Raw genomic sequence first — 18161 nt, 5'->3', positions numbered from 1 at the left:
ACAGGGTGCAAAAATAATCACCATAATTTATAGAAACAAGATTTCAAGACCACATTTTCCAGAAATCAACCTTCATATGTTTAACTCAATCTCCAATTGGAATCACATCAAAATCAGATCGGAAATTGCAGAACTAATTAAAAAGGTGCAACCTGTCCAGAATCCAGTACATGCAGGATAGTAGTAAGGAAATGCAAAAATATCAACCAGCAGCTACCACAATTAGCTCTTGGCCATAACTACAAGGTTTTAGAGCATTCAATAAGCGTTTCAAGGACTCAAGAATCACATCATTTCGAGTTTTGTGGCTCTAGTTATGATTTATTGAAGGTGGTTGTCCTGTTGCAGGAAATCAGCAGAACAGAGTCCACATCTGAGCAATAAAATGTTTTGTCCTCAAACCCTAACCTAACATTAGAATCACGTCTACCATAAAACTACAAAGTTTTAGAACATTCCTTAAGGTTTCTTTTGACATAAAAATCACCCTGATCTGACTTTCCTAACTCCAGTTATGAATTTTTAAAATTTACTGTTCATGCATATACTGTACAGATTCCAGATTTTCACTCATCTATAATTTCCTATGGCACCTAGTTGTAGGATTTACTAATTTCTTTCATAAAACACAGAAATAACTATAAGTTAAAGCACTAACCTTTGTGTGTGTCAACCCAAGGTTGAAGAAAAATCTTTCTCTCCTTTTCTTTTACTGCCTTAGGCTTATTCTAGTTGCAAGGAGCAATTTTTGTGAAATCAACAAGTGATTTTATGGTGTGTTTACAAGGAACTTTTAAAGAGAAGTAAAAGCATCCATGGAGAATAGAGAGGGAGAGAGTTTCGGCTGGTTGAAGAAGAAGGGCAGCAGATTGTTGTTTTTCATTTTAACTCATTTTATCCCTTTTTAATTAGTTTATAAGGTGTGTGTTACAATATGATTGGTGGAGGACTTTTAATTACACAATAATGATGCCATAATTTATATTTTATTTCATTTTCTTTTCTACTCATTTTTAATTTAATTTTCATCAATATTTATTCCTATTTTATGTCATAATAATTATTTACTTAATTGGAGAAGTCGGTCAAAAATCACCTCTGAAGGTGAAATGACCAAAATGCCCTCCGTTTGGCTTAACAGACTAAAATTATCTGTATCGATTGAAAATTTTTTTTTTAAGCATTTCTTTGGCATTCTAATGCCATAAGAACCTCAATGACCCTTCTTTAGAGTCCCAAAAATTATTTTATAATTTTTCCCCTAAGTCTAGGGCTCCTAGTTGTGAGAACCGCAACTTCTCACTGGGTTACCCATCGCTAGGGCACCGGCTCATTTAACTTGGTTATATTTTATTTCTAAAATTTTTCCTAAATTTTTCTTATTAATATTTGAGTTATTTATGACTCCTCACTCTAGTCTAATTATTTTTCCAGACGTTCTAGCTGTCCGAACCGACACCGATCATCGGAACAGTAGAATGTATGGAATTGCTACAGTGAGGGTGTTACAATTTAAGTGGAAACATGGCGTGAAGGTGCTTGCATGAGAGATTAGGAAGCTTTGCCCATGGTGTTTTCATGGTGGTCCATTTCGGCTGGAGAAGATGATGCAGAAAACTGAAGTGTTTAGTGGACATACACATGTCCTTTAGGTGTTTAAATACCCCTTAGTGCCCCACTCACTTTTAATTAAGTAATTTTATATGTTAAGATTTTATTTATTCACTTTATACCCCATTTCTTGCACTATTAATATAATGTACCACAATTTTAATTTTTAAGACATTTATAAAGTGTAATATCATTTATTTTTAATGGACATTGAGGTCAAAAGGCAACTCTAGGTGTCAAATGACCAAAATACCCCACTTCGGGTTATATTCCCGATTTTTTCAGTAATACCGATTTTTGTCTATTTCTCGATTTTTTCGTTTTTCTTTGTACTAATTTATTATTTTTTCTTTGATATTTCTAGTGTCAATTACATTTCAATAAATCTTTATTTATGTCTCAAAATTAAATTCCGAGGGTTCCCTGCGGTCTGGGTCAGAACGGCCTTTCCGTCTGATCACCCATTTGTGGTGCCGGCTCGTTTAACTTAGCTTCGTTTTCTCTCTTTCATTTTTGTTTGATTTTTCTTGTATTTTCTTTTTATTTATTTCATCATTATATGTTTGTTTACCATCACCGAAGTGTAGTTCCAGACATCCTGACTTGCCTGGACTGTTATTTGACCACAGGAGCAACAGAACGTACAGAACACGTGCAATGGGGATGTTACAACTCTTCCCCTCTAAATAAAAATTCCGTCCTCGAAATTTACCTGATGTGAAGAGCTGAGGGAACTGTTGTCTCATTGTCTCCTCGCTCTCCCATGTTGCCTCTTCCGTGTTGTGGTGTCTCCATAGGATTTTCACTAGTGGAATTGTCTTGTTTCTGAGCTCTTTTACCTCTCGTGCCAAGATTTTAATTGGTTCTTCTTCATATGTCAGGTCAGGTTGTACTATAATTTCTTCTGCTGAGATAACATGTGAATGATCTTATCTGTATCTTCTGAGCATCGAGACATGGAACACATTATGGATCTTGTCCAGCTCAAGTGGTAAGGCTAATCTGTAGGCTACTGGCCCCACACGTTCAATAACTTCATATGGGCCAATAAACCTAGGGCTTAATTTTCCCTTTTTCCCGAATCTCAACACTTTCTTCCACGGTGATACTTTGAGAAATACCTTCTCGCCAACTTCATACCCCATGTCTTTTCTCCTCAAGTCAGCATAAGATTTATGTCGGTCTGAGGCAATTTTCAAATTGGCCTTTATCAGTTTCACCTTTTCCTCTGTCTGTTTTATCATATCTGACCCCACTAGCTTATCTTCACCCAATTCAGTCCAACATACAGGTGTTCTGCATTTTCTCCCATACAGTGCTTCATAGGGTGCCATTTGTATGCTAGCTTGATAGCTATTGTTATATGCAAATTCTGCCAGTGGAAGGTATCTATCCCAACTTCCCTCAAACTCAATAACACAACTTCTCAGCATACCCTCGAGGACCTATCACATATATTCGGTTATTATTATCATTATCAGTTCAATTATTGTTTACAATAACTCAATGAGTTTCAAAATTTACCTGGATTATTCTTTCTGAATGTCCATCCGTCTGAGGATGAAAAGCCGTACTAAAATGGAGTTGTGTGCCCAAGGATTCTTGTAATTTCTTCCAAAATCTAGATGTAAACCTCGGGTCTCTATCAGATATAATGGAAAGTGGAATTCCATATAGTCTAACTATCTCACTGATGTACAATTCTACTAGCTTTTCTAGTGAGTAGTCAGTTCTGACTGGCAAAAAATGTGCTGACTTGGTTAACCTATCCATAATCAGCCATACTACATCATGCTTCTTCTGAGTGAGAGGCAGACCACTGACAAAGTCCATAGTGACTCGGTCCCATTTCCATTCAGGTATGTTTATGGGCTGCAACAAACCTGATGGAACTTGATGTTCTGCTTTGACTTGTTGACAGGTCAAGCATCTAGTTACATGGTCAACTATGTCCTTCTTCATACCTGGCCACCAGTATTGGAGTTTCAGGTCATGGTACATTTTTGTGCTTCCTGGGTGCATAGCATACACACTGTTATGTGCTTCTTTCAGAATACTGGTTTTCAACTCTTTATCATCTGGTACACATACTCTATCTTTATAATACAGGCACCCATTTTCTTTCACTTCATATTCAGTTTCCTTCCCCTCAGTGATTTTGCCCATAACAGCCATTAATTTCCCATCTGTCTTCTGCCCATCCTGTATCTGTTGTAACAGATTCGGCTTCACCTGCAACTCAGCCAAAATAACTCCATCATGAGTTAAGGATAGTTGGGCATTCAGAGATCTTAATGCTACAATAGATTTTCTGCTTAAAGCATCAGCGACTATATTTTCCTTCCTAGGGTGGTAGTCAATTACACAATCATAATCTTTCAAGAATTCAATCCACCGCCTCTGTCTCAAATTAAGTTCCTTCTGGGTTGGCAGATACTTCAGACTCTTATGGTCTGTGTATATGTAGCATTTTTCCCCGTACAAGTAATGCCTCCATATCTTTAATGCGAAGATAATTGCTGCTAACTCCAAATCATGAATAGGGTAATTATTTTCATGTGGCCTTAACTGCCTGGAAGCATATGCGACCACTTTCCCTTCTTGCATGAGTACACACCCTAATCCATTGTGTGAGGCATCACTGTAGACTACAAAGTCTTTTCCAGGCATTGGCTGTGTTAACACTGGTGCCTCTGTCAACATAGCCTTCAGCCTCTCAAAACTGGCTTGACACTTGTCATTCCAGTCACATTTCATATTCTTGTGTAGTAATTTGGTCATTGGAGCAGCTATCAGGGAAAATCTGTAATACCCTCCCGGTAACTACTCCGTACATCCTACTGTTCTGGTGACCAGTGTCGGTCTGGACAGCTAGAATGTCCGGAAAAATATTTAAACTTAATAGAGGGACCATAATTAACTCAAATATTAATAAGAAAAATTTAGTAAAAATTTTAGAAATAAAATACAACCAAGTTAAATGAGCCGGTGCCCAAGCGATGGGTAACCAAGAGGGAAGTTGCGGTTCTCGCAACTAGGAGCCCTAGGCCCAGGGGAAAAATCATAAAATAATTTTTGGAACTCCAGAGAAGGGTTATTGAGGTTCCCATGGCATTAGAATGCCAAGAAAATACCTAGAAAAATTTTTCAATCGGTACAGACAATTTTGACCCGTTAAGCCAAACGGAAGGCATTTTGGTCATTTCGCCTTCAGAGGTGATTTTTGGCCGACTTGGCCAGTTGAGTAAATAAATATTGTGACATAAAATATGAATTAATGTTGATGAAAAATTTATTAAAAATGAGAAATGAAAACAAGAAAACAAAATAACAAAAATGAAAATGGGAATTGTGACATCATAATGATGTCATTTAAAAATGGTCTACCAATCACCATATAACAAATACACTTAAAACAAACTAAAGAGGCTGAAAATAAAAGAAAATTTTCATCTTCTTCCTTTGGACCCAAACCAGCCGAAACCCTCCTCCCTCCTCCCTCCATTGATTTTCAACCAAAGCTCAAGTTCTCTCCTCATTTCACCATAAATTTTCCTACTCCATTCACTAAAACTTATCCCCACATCACAAGGTAACTCTAGGCAGCCACAAAGAGGAGAAATTCTAAAGTTTTCACAAGCTCAATAAGTTGAGCAAAGAGGTTAGTGCTTTATTTCCTCTCTCATTCTTTTAATCTTTGTTAGAGCATCAAATTAAGTTAAGAAATTGTAATAATTTGAAGTAAATTATATATGTTAGAGTATCTTCAATTTTCGGCAGCCCTAAGGAAGGAATGATTTTGATTGTTTGATGGACTTAGAGTGAACTAGAGCTTGTGTTTAAAGTGTATACATATATATATACAAAGAATAAAAGAGTTAACTAAGGAAATTTGTGAAAACTTTGAAATTGAGCTAGGGTTTAGGAGTGAAAATTTGACTTTGCTTATAAAATTGTTAAAGAACATTCTAATGGTCAATTAGTGACCATTTGAGGTAAGTTGACCATAAATTGGACTGAAATATGGCATGGCAAAGTGAAATGGTAGGCTGCCTAGGGACAACAGCAAGGGTGGCTGTGATTCCAGCCCACTTAGACAGCCATAACTTTGGCTGTGTAGGTCCAATTGGTGTTTGGCCAATTGGACATGAAACAAGGATTATAATGGCACATTTTTGCTGAAGAAAACATGACCAAAAGACCAAAGCAAGTGGACCAAAAGTTGGCCCCAATCCAGATACCCTGCAATAGCACCTGCAGAAATGACCAAATGAACAGTAACTGTTCATTTGGCCATAACTCACTGTAGATATGGTAAATTGACCTGAAATTTTTACAGCTACAAGTTAAGACATAGAAAAACAACTTTCATGAAGAAACCTACCCCAAATTATGGCCAGAACTTATTCAAAAATGCAATCACAATCACTGTTCATGGTAATGTAGATTTGGTAATTCTGCAGATTTGAAATCCAGCCAGCTGTGGTTTTTGGACCATATCTGGAGCTACAAAACTCCAAATGGAGTGATTCAAAAAATTAAATTCAACTAGACAAAATAAGGAACAACTTTCATGTTTACCATTTCCTCAAATTCCCACTGAAACAATGCTCAATGAAATAGTAAAATCAGGCTTCAAAATCTGAAAATTCTGCCCTTTTGATTTAAACCTAGAAATGGTAATGGTAATCAATTCCAACAAGTTTTAAATACAAAATGTGGTATGTTGGGAGTGCCAAAACCAATGTACCTAATTTCTACCTAAAAGTCAACATTTTTGTTGACCAAAGAGGTGAATAGTGACACCGAAACTTGAAATTCACAAAGTGAAGAATTTAAAAGTTCCAAATGCCCTAGTATACCTAACAAGATTGGTTTGGATAGTTTGGCATGCCAATAGGGTTCAGTTAGCAGTACTGCATATGGCAATATGCCATTCTGTGATTTCATGGCTTTTAGCCATTCTGACCTTGCATTGAGATTTGGCCTTGTGCCTGAGATTATTCTGACTTGGTAGCCGTTACATTTACCTGCCGGAGATGCATATGTGACCGATGGTGTGACGGCCGAGTACTAGATACCCGGTGCGGTTTACCCGTTATCGATCCGATGCGTCTAGTGTAGGTTACTTGGGGCAACCAAATGAATAAAAGTGGACAAAGTAAATGATATACAAATACCAAACAAATAAAACATATACATTCGTTACATATTTATTTCTTACTATTTCTTTTATTTTATTATTGCACCACTAAGCATTATTGCTTAGCGCATTGCTTTTGCCACGCGTAGGTTCTGGAGATACAGATCGTGAGCCCAGTAGACCGCAGACTGGGTGAGTCCATCTGCGATTCGCACAGTGTCCGTGTCACCTCAACTTCTGCAGTGCATTGGTAGGACACTAGGTGTCATTTTGGCATTTTGTAATTAATTTTGATTTTCTCATATGTAATTAAACTTGTGTAATGTATATTGATGTTAATGTAAATTATGAAAATTGTATTTGTGAATGGAAAAGTAAATATCTATTTGTGATTTATACTTGATTATCACATGTGATAGATGATTGAGAACTGAAATTGAGAAATGTTGTTGAGATCTTGATATTGAGACTTTGTTGATGAATTGAAGTTGGGATTGTTTGGAAATTATTTGGAAGTGTTTTTAACAGGTTCCGAAGAACTGTTTTCTCTATTTTTAGCCAGTATTCTGCCGGATTTTCTATAAAATTTTTGGAACCTCAAATAAATTATAATTTCAATAAATGAACTATATTTCACAAACTATATTCAAAACTTTGACAAAAAAATTAATTAAGGTAAAATAGAGTATGCCGGTGCACCGTGTGACATAGCTTACTCGGATACACTGTAGCCGGGTAAGGGGTGTCACATTTAGTCGTATCAGAGCACGGTTTAGGCGTTTCTGGGCCTAGATTGAGTCCATACCATGCATTGCATTTGTAAGAGCCGAGGTGACACTAATGCAGATCTGTTTGTCTTTCTTATTTTGAATAGGATATGGACCCTTCATCACAGAGAGCAGTCGAGGAGGAAGTGGAGAGTCATGCTCCACCTACAGCAGCTGAGATTGGGGGTATGGGAGAACTGCTCGCCCGACTCAAGCGAGCACCTTTCGAGCCTCCACAGGCCATGTTCCAGCAAATGGTCGATTTCTTTAGACAAATGGCCAGAGTAATGCTAGCACCACCACCACCTCCACCTCCACAGCAGAAATCACACCTGGAAAGGCTAAGAAAGTTTGGAGCAGTGGACTTTTTCGGTAAGAGAGAAGATGACTCTGTTGCAGCCGAGAATTGGTTGAACATAATGGGCAGAGTTCTAAAACAACTCCACTGCACCCCAGAACAAAACCTAGAGGCTGCCATATCCCTGTTGCAAGATGATGCCTACGAATGGTGGGATACTGTGTCCAGTGAAGGGCAGCCAAAAGCTATAACTTGGGACTTCTTTCTCTCAGAATTCAAGAAGAAATATGTGGATACTGTATACCTGGAAGAGAGAAGAAGAGAGTTTATTAATCTGAGGCAGAGACAGTTGTCAGTGGCCGAATATGAGAAGGAATTTGTTCGATTGAGCCGCTATGGAAGGGAGATAGTCCCTAATGAAGGTGAAAGATGTAAGAGATTTGAAGAGGGACTAAATGACAACATAAAGATCCAGCTCACTGCCTTAGGAATCACGGAATTTAGCAAGTTAGTGGAAGCTGCAATAAAGGTTGAAAAACTAAGAATCAGTGAGCAGACCAGAAGGGATAGACAGCAGGAGAGGGGCCTGGGTCAGTCTAGTTCATCTCCTGCACCTGGGAAGAAGTTTAGAGGTCCACCTGCACAGATTTCGGGTCAGCCACACGGTCAGGGTTAGTCTCAGGGGCCCAGGCCACAGTTTACCCCTAGGAGAGGTCAGTCCACACCATCAGTGGGCAGCTCTCCAGGGATGGGGTTCAGGGGACCAGCCCCAACATCTTCTGCATGTCCACACTGTCTGAAATGGCACAAGGGGGAATGTTGGAGAGTAACTGGTGCCTGCTTAAGATGTGGGTCGACAGAGCATCAGCTGAGGAACTGCCCACGCAGAACTACTACAGCTGCTCCAACACAAGCAGACAGACCTGCTCTGCACAACAAAGGGGTAGGAAATCTGGCAAATCTGACGCAGTGGGACCATCAAAGAGGCCTGCATCTGAGCCAGCAGAGAGGCCAGATAACAGACCACCTGCCAGAGCTTATGCCCTGAGAGCTCAGGAGGAGCAAGATGCCCTGGATGTCATCGAGTGCGTTCTCTCTACAATACACCTGTGCATGCATTGGTGGATCCAGGATCCACTCATTCATACATCTGCATCAACCTACCCGTAGAAAGGGGGATACTAGTAGGGGAGAGTGACCAAGACATTCTGGTCACTAATCCATTGGGCCACAGTGTAGTGGTGAACAAAGTCTACAAGGGTTGCCCGTTAAGGATTCAGGGGTATGAATTCTTGGCAGACCTGATTGAGTTGCCCTTCCACGAGTTTGACGTGATTTTGGGAATGGACTGGTTGTCACGTCATTAGGCAATAGTTGATTGCAAATTGAAGAGAATTTCTTTGAAAACCCCTGAGGGTAATGAGATCATTGTTGTGGGGGAAAGGACAGATTTCTTGTCCAATGTCATCTCAGCCACAGTTGCAAGAAGAATGATGAAAAAAGGCTGTGAAGCTTACCTAGCGCATGTGGTGGATACTAGGCAGGCTAAGCCAAACCTGAGTGATATACCCACAGTAAGAGACTTCCCAGAGGTATTTCCTGAAGAATTGCCTGGTTTGCCACCAGAAATGGAAGTTGAATTTGCTATTGAGACACTGCCGGTCTGACACCCATTTCCATTGCTCCTTATAGGATGGCACCCACTGAATTGAGGGAGTTGAAAACTCAGTTGCAAGAGTTGCTTGATAAGGGATTCATACGCCCCAGTGTGTCACCATGGGGAGCTCCAGTGCTGTTTGTGAAAAAGAAGGATAGGACTTTGAGGCTATGCATCGATTACCGGCAGTTGAATAAAGTAACTGTGAAGAACAAATATCTGTTGCCTAGAATAGATGATCTGTTTGATCAGTTGAAGGGAGCAGGAGTATTTTCTAAGATTGATCTCAGATCAGGGTACCATCAGTTGAGGGTGAAGGATGTATATGTGCCCAAGACTGCATTCAGAACCCGATATGGGCATTACGAGTTTCTGGTGATGCCTTTTGGCCTAACAAATGCACCAGCAGCATTCATGGACCTTATGAACCGTATCTTCCATCCATACTTAGATCGGTTCGCAGTGGTCTTTATTGATGATATTCTGGTGTATTCCAAGACCAGGGAAGTACATGATGAGCATTTGAGGATTGTTCTGCAAACCCTGAGAGAAAAGAAGCTGTATGCTAAATTGTCCAAGTGTGACTTCTGGTTGAATGAGATTGCATTCCTTGGACACATAGTGTCAGCTGATGGGATTAGGGTGGATCCTAAGAAAATAGAAGCAGTGATGGAATAGAAGCCTCCCAGAAATACAACTGAGGTCAGAAGCTTTTTGGGGCTAGCTGGGTATTACAGGAGATTTGTGAAGGGATTTTCTTTAATAGCTGCTCCAATGACCAAGTTGTTACACAAGAATGTCAGATTTGACTGGAATAGCAAGTGTCAGACCAGTTTTGAGAAGTTGAAGGCTATGTTGACAGAGGCACCAGTGTTAACACAGCCAGTGTCAGGAAAGGACTTCGTGGTCTATAGTGATGCCTCTCATAATGGGTTAGGGTGTGTATTGATGCAAGAGGGAAAGGTGGTTGCTTATGCTTCTAGGCAGCTAAGGCCACATGAACAGAATTACCCTACCCATGATCTAGAGCTTGCAGCAATTATCTTCGCATTGAAGATATGGAGGCATTACTTGTGTGGTGAAAAGTGCTACATTTACACGGACCACAAAAGCCTGAAATACTTGCCAACCCAGAAGGAGCTCAACCTTAGACAGAGACGATGGATTGAGTTCCTGAAGGACTACGATTGTGTAATTGACTACCATCCTGGGAAGGCAAATGTAGTTGCTGATGCTTTGAGCAGAAAGTCCATCACAGCTTTAAGATCATTGAATGCCCGTCTAACTTTGATTCGAGATGGAGCTATTTTGGCTGAGTTGCAAGTGAGGCCAAACCTACTACAGCAGGTTTTAGATGGGCAAAAGGCAGATGAAAAGTTAATGGCTATTATGAGCAAAATCCCAGAAGGAAAAGCAACTGACTATGAGGCGAAGGCAGATGGGTGTCTGTATTACAAAGGAAGACTGTGTGTACCAGATGATGGGGAATTGAAGGCTACTATTCTAAAGAGGCACACACCGGTGTATATGCTATGCACCTGGAAGTACAAAGATGTATCATGATCCGAAGCTTGATATTGGTGGCACAGTATGAAGAAAGACATAGCTGACTATGTGACTAAATGCTTGACATGTCAGTAAGTCAAGGCAGAACATCAAGTTCCATCAGGATTGCTACAGCCTATACTCATACCTGAATGGAAATGGGATCGGGTCACCATGGATTTTGTAAGTGGTCTACCTCTCACCCAAAAAAAACATGATGCAGCATGGGTGATAGTGGACAGATTGACGAAGTCAGCACACTTTCTGCCAGTTAGGACTGAGTACTCACTGGAGAAGTTAGCAGAATTGTATATCAGTGAGATAGTTAGACTACCTTGAATTCGACTTTCCATCATATTTGATCGAGACCTAAGGTTTACATCGAGATTCTGGAAGAAGTTACATGAGTCCTTGGGTACACAACTCCACTTCAGCACAGCATTCCATCCTTAGACGGATGGGCAATCCAAAAGAGTAATCCAGGTAAACAATTGAAACCAATGGAATTGATATAAATATTGAATTAAAATGATAACAATAACATGAAATATATGTCAGTCTGGAGGATATCTTTGAGAGTTGTGTCATAGAGTTTGAGGTAAGTTTGGATAGATACATCCCACTGGCAGACTATTCATACAACAATAGCTACCAAGCTAGCAATCAAATGGCCCAATAAGAAGCACTGTATGGGAGAAAATGTAGAACTCGGTGTCTTTGAACTGAATTGGCGAAGACAAGCTGGTAGGGCGGACACAGTGAAACAGACTGAGGAGAAAGTGAAACTAATCAAAACCAATCTGAAGGTTGCCTCAGACAGACAGAAATCTTATGCCGACCTAAAGAGAAAAGAAATAGAATATGCGGTTGGCGACAAAGTGTTCCTCAAAGTGTCACCGTGGAAGAAAGTATTGAGGTTTGGAAAAAAAGGTAAGTTAAGCCCTAGGTTCATTGGCCCATATAAAGTCATTGAACGTGTGGGTCCAGTGGCCTATAGGCTAGCTTTACCACCAGAGCTGGACAAGATCCACAATGTGTTCCATGTGTCCATGCTCAGAAGATACCGCTCAGATCCTTCACATGTCATCTCCAGGGAAGAAATTGAAATACAATCAGATTTGACATATGAAGAAGAACCTCTACGGATCCTGGCTCGGGAAGTAAAAGAGTTGAGAAATAAGCGGATTCCACTGGTGAAAGTGCTTTGGAGGCACCACAACACCGAAGAGGCAACTTGGGAAAGTGAAGAGACGATGAGGCAACAGTTCCCTCAACTGTTTGTATCAGGTAAATTTCGAGGACGAAATTTAAATTAGAGGGGAAGAGTTGTAACACCCTCCCGGTAACTACTCCGTACATCTTACTGTTCCGACGACCAGTGTCGGTCCTGACAGCTAGAATGTCGGGAAAAATATTTAAACTTAAGAGAGGGACCATAATTAACTCAAATATTAATAAGAAAAATTTAGTAAAAATTTTAGAAATAAAATACAACCAAGTTAAATGAGCCGGTGCCCAAGCGATGGGTAACCCAGAGGGAAGTTGCGGTTCACGCAACTAGGAGCCCTAGACCCGGGGGAAAAATCATAAAATAATTTTTGAGACTCCAGAGAAGGGTTATTGAGGTTCCCATGGCATTAGAATGCCAAGAAAATACCTAGAAAAATTTTTCAATCGGTACAGACAATTTTGACCCGTTAAGCCAAACGGAGGGCATTTTGGTCATTTCGCCTTCAGAGGTGATTTTTGGCCGACTTGGCCAGTTGAGTAAATAAATATTGTGACATAAAATATGAATTAATGTTGATGAAAATTTTATTAAAAATGAGAAATGAAAATAAGAAAACAAAATAACAAAAATGAAAATGGGAATTGTGACATCATAATGATGTCATTTAAAAATGGTCTACCAATCACCATATAACAAATACACTTAAAACAAACTAAAGAGGCTGAAAATAAAAGAAAATTTTCATCTTCTTCCTTTGGACCCAAACCAGCCGAAACCCTCCTCCCTCCTCCCTCCATTGATTTTCAACCAAAGCTCAAGTTCTCTCCTCATTTCACCATAAATTTTCCTACTCCATTCACTAAAACTTATCCCCACATCACAAGGTAACTCTAGGCAGCCACAAAGAGGAGAAATTCTAGAGTTTTCACAAGCTCAATAAGTTGAGCAAAGAGGTTAGTGCTTTATTTCCTCTCTCATTCTTTTAATCTTTGTTAGAGCATCAAATTAAGTTAAGAAATTGTAATAATTTGAAGTAAATTATATATGTTAGAGTATCTTCAATTTTCGGCAGCCCTAAGGAAGGAATGATTTTGATTGTTTGATGGACTTAGAGTGAACTAGAGCTTGTGTTTAAAGTGTATACATATATATATACAAAGAATAAAAGAGTTAACTAAGGAAATTTGTGAAAACTTTGAAATTGAGCTAGGGTTTAGGAGTGAAAATTTGACTTTGCTTATAAAATTGTTAAAGAACATTCTAATGGTCAATTAGTGACCATTTGAGGTAAGTTGACCATAAATTGGACTGAAATATGGCATGGCAAAGTGAAATGGTAGGCTGCCTAGGGACAGCAGCAAGGGTGGCTGTGATTCCAGCCCACTTAGACAGCCATAACTTTGGCTATGTAGGTCCAATTGGTGTTTGGCCAATTGGACATGAAACAAGGCTTATAATGGCACATTTTTGCTGAAGAAACCATGCCCAAAAGACCAAAGCAAGTGGACCAAAAGTTGGCCCCAATCCGGATACCCTGCAACAGCACCTGTAGAAATGACCAAATGAATAGTAACTGTTCATTTGGCCATAACTCACTGTATATATGATCAATTGACCTGAAATTTTCAAAGCAACAAGTTAAGACATAGACAAACAACTTTCATGAAGAAACCTACCCCAAATTATGGCCAGAACTTATTCAAAAATGCAATCACAGTCACTGTTCATGGTACTATAGATTTGGTAATTCTACAGATTTGAAATCCGGCCAGCTGTAGTTTTTGGACCATATCTGGAGCTACAAAACTCCAAATGGAGTGATTCAAAAAATGAAATTCAACTAGACAAAATAAGGAACAACTTTCATGTTTACCATTTCCTCAAATTCCCACTGCAACAGTGCTCAATGAAACAGTAAAATCAGGCTTCAAAATCTGAAAATTCTGCCCTTTTGATTTAAACCTAGAAATGGTAATGGTAATCAATTCCAACAAGTTTTAAATACAAAATGTGGTATGTTGGGAGTGCCAAAACTAATGTACCTAATTTCTACCTAAAAGTCAACATTTTTGTTGACCAAAGAGGTGAATAGTGACACCGAAACTTGAAATTCACAAAGTGAAGAATGTACTGCATATGGCAATATGCCATTCTGTGATTTCATGGCTTTTAGCCATTCTGACCTTGCATTGAGATTTGGCCTTGTGCCTGAGATTATTTACAGCTTGGTAGCTGTTCTGTTGCACACCGGGAGATGCATATGTGACCGATGGTGTGACGGCCTGAGGTACTACATACCCAGTGCCAGTTTACCCGTTATCTAGTCCAGTCGTCTAGTGTAGGTTACTTGGGGCAACCAAAAGAATAAAAGTGGACAAAGTAAATGATATACAAATACCAAACAAATAAAACATATACATTCGTTACATATTTATTTCTTGCTATTTCTTTTATTTTATTATTGCACCACTAAGCATTATTGCTTAGCGCATTGCTTTTGCCACGCGTAGGTTCTGGAGATACAGATTTTGAGCCCAGTAGACCGCAGACTGGGTGAGTCCATCCTGCAGTTCTGCACAGTGTCCGTGTCACCTTAACTTCTGCAGTGCATTGGTAGGACACTAGGTGTCATTTTGGCATTTTGTAATTAATTTTGATTTTCTCATATGTAATTAAACTTGTGTAATGTATATTGATGTTCATGTAAATTATGAAAATTTTATTTGTGAATGGAAAGGTAAATATCTATTTGTGATTTATACTTGATTATCACATGTGATGGATGATTGAGAACTGAAATTGAGAAATGTTGTTGAGATCTTGATATTGAGACTTTGTTGATGAATTGAAGTTGGAATTGTTTGGAAATTATTTGGAAGTGTTTTTAACAGGTTCCGAAGAACTGTTTTCTCTATTTTTAGCTTCAGATTCACGGATTTTCTATAAAATTTCCGGAACCTCAAATAAATTATAATTTCAATAAATGAACTATATTTCACAAACTATATTCAAAACTTTGACAAAAAAATTAATTAAGGTAAAATAGAGTGTGCCGGTACACCGTGTGACATAGCTTACTCAGATACACTGTAGCCAGGTAAGGGGTGTCACAAAATCCCTGTACAAATCTTCTATAATATCCAGCTAACCCCAAGAAACTTATGATCTCAGTTGTATTTCTGGGAGGCTTCCATTCCATCACTGCTTCAATCTTCTTGGGATCCACTCTAATCCCTTCAGCTGATACTACATGTCCAAGGAATGCAATCTCATTCAACCAGAACTCACACTTGGACAATTTAGCATACAATTTCTTCTCTTTTAGAGTCTGCAGAACAATTCTCAAATGCTCATCATGTTCTGCTTTATCCTTGGAATACACCAGGATGTCATCAATGAAGACCACTACGAACCGATCTAAGTATGGATGGAAGATACGGTTCATAAGGTCCATGAAGGCTGCTGGAGCGTTTGTTAACCCAAATGGCATCACTAGGAATTCATAATGCCCATACTGGGTTCTAAATGAAGTCTTTGGCACATCTGCATCCTTAACCCTTAGCTGATGATACCCTGATCTGAGATCAATCTTAGAAAACACACCGGCTCCCTTCATCTGATCAAACAGATCATCAATTCTAGGCAACGAATACTTGTTCTTCACTGTTACTCTGTTTAACTGCCTGTAGTCAACACATAACCTCAGTGTCCCATCTTTCTTCTTTACAAACAGTACTGGAGCTCCCCACGGTGACACACTGGGGCGTATGAACCCCTTGTCTAGTAATTCTTGTAGCTGGATTTTTAACTCTTTCAATTCAGCAGGTGCCATCCTATATGGAGCAATTGAAATTGGAGCTGTACCCGGCATAATCTCAATAGCAAATTCAACTTCCCTTTCTGGTGGCAAACTAGGCAATTCCTCAGGAAATACCTCAGAGAAATCCCTTACTGTGGGTATGTCAGACAAGTCAAGTTTACCCTGCCTAGTGTCAACCACGTGTGCCAGATAGGCTTCACACCCTTTTCTCAGCCATCTCCTTGCAACTGTAGCTGAGATGACATTGGACAAGAAATCTGTCCTTTCACCCACAACTATTATTTCTTCGTTCTCAGCAGTTTTCAGAGAGATTCTCTTCAATTTACAATCTACTATTGCCTGATGATGGGATAACCAGTCCATTCCCAAAATCACATCAAACTCATGGAAAGGCAGTTCGATTAAGTCTGCTAAGAACTCTTTCCCTTGAATCTTCAATGGACAGCCCTTATACACCTTATTTACTACCACACTGTGGCCTAGCGGATTTGTGACCAGGATGTCTTGGTCACTTTCCTCCACTGGTATTCCCTTTTCTACTGGCAGCTTGATACAAATATATGAATGAGTAGATCCAGGATCCACTAATGCATGCACAGAAGTATTATAAAGGAGGAACGTACCCTTGATAACATCTGGAGCATCCTGTTCCTCCTGTGCCCTTATAGCATAGGCTTTGGCTGGTTTTCTGCCTTCTGCTCTCTCCACAGACTCTGACATAAGTTTCTGTGAAGTACCAGTTGCCTCAGCCTTACCCGGCCTTCTACCCCTTGGAGCTGGAGGGGCAGGCCTATCAGTTGATACCAGAGTGGATGTAGCAGTTCTGCGTGGACAATCTCGGACTAGGTGGTCTGTAGACCCACACCGTAAACAAGCACTAATCATCCTCCAACATTCACCCTTATGCCATTTTCGGCAATGTGGGCAAGCAACAGATACTGTTGGGGCTGGTCCCTTGTACCCTATCCCTGGAGAGCTAGCCATTGAAGGGGTGGACTGGCCTCTCCTTGGTGCAAACTGAGATTTGGGCCTCTGTGATTGACCCTGACTTGGTGCTCTACTGAAACTCTGAGTAGGCGAACCTCTGAATTTCTTACTAGGGGCAGAAGATGTACCTGGTCGACCACGACCTCTTTCTCATTCTGTCCCTTCTGTTCTGCTCATTCATTCTAACTTTTTCAACCTTCAGTGCAGCTTCCACTAACTTGGCAAACTCTGTAATCCCCAAGGCTATAATCATTACTTTAATGTTATCATTGAGTCCTTCCTCAAATGTCTTACATCTCTCTGCCTCATTAGGGACTATTTCTCGCCCATAGCGGCTCAGTCTGACAAATTCTCTTTCATATTCAGCCACTGTCAGCTGTCTCTGGTGTAGGGTAATAAACTCCCTTCTCTTCTCTTCCAAGTATACACTGCCCACATACTTCTTTCTGAACTCAGTGAGAAAGAAATCCCAAGTTATCTGTTCTGGTGGCACCTCACTAGTTACTGTATCCCACCACTGGTATGCATCATCCTGCAGTAGTGATACAGCAGCTTCCAAATTCTGCTCTGGAGTACAATGAAGTTGTTTCAAGACTCTTCCAGTTCTGTCCAACCAGTTTTCAGCTGTGACAGAATCATCTTCTCTTTTGCCTAGAAAGTCCACTGCTCCAAACTTCCTGAGTCTCTCCATATGAGATTTTTGATGTGGAGGTGGTGGTGGTGGCATAACTCCTGCCATCTGTCTAAAGAACTCAGCCATTTGCTAAAATGTGGCTGATGCATTTGGTACTGGTGGAACAGGTTCCCTCCTGTCTCCTGGTTCAGTCATAGATGGAGCATGACTTTCCACTTCCTCATCGACCGCTCTCTGCGATGTGGAGTCCATATTCTGATCAAAATAACAAAACAAATCAAAAGATCTGCATTAGAGTCATCTTAACACTTACAATGCAATGCATGATGTGCAATCTATCTAGATCCAGAAACGCCTAAACCGTGCTCTGATACCACTAAATCTAACACCTCTCACCCGTCTACAGTATAGCCGAGCAAGGCGTGCTACATGGCGTGCCGGAACACCTAGTCTGTGATTATTTCATTT

Source organism: Hevea brasiliensis, chromosome 1 (genome assembly GCF_030052815.1).
Source record: "Hevea brasiliensis isolate MT/VB/25A 57/8 chromosome 1, ASM3005281v1, whole genome shotgun sequence".
Lineage (NCBI taxonomy): Eukaryota > Viridiplantae > Streptophyta > Magnoliopsida > Malpighiales > Euphorbiaceae > Hevea > Hevea brasiliensis.
Note: the sequence above shows the minus strand (reverse complement) of the source record.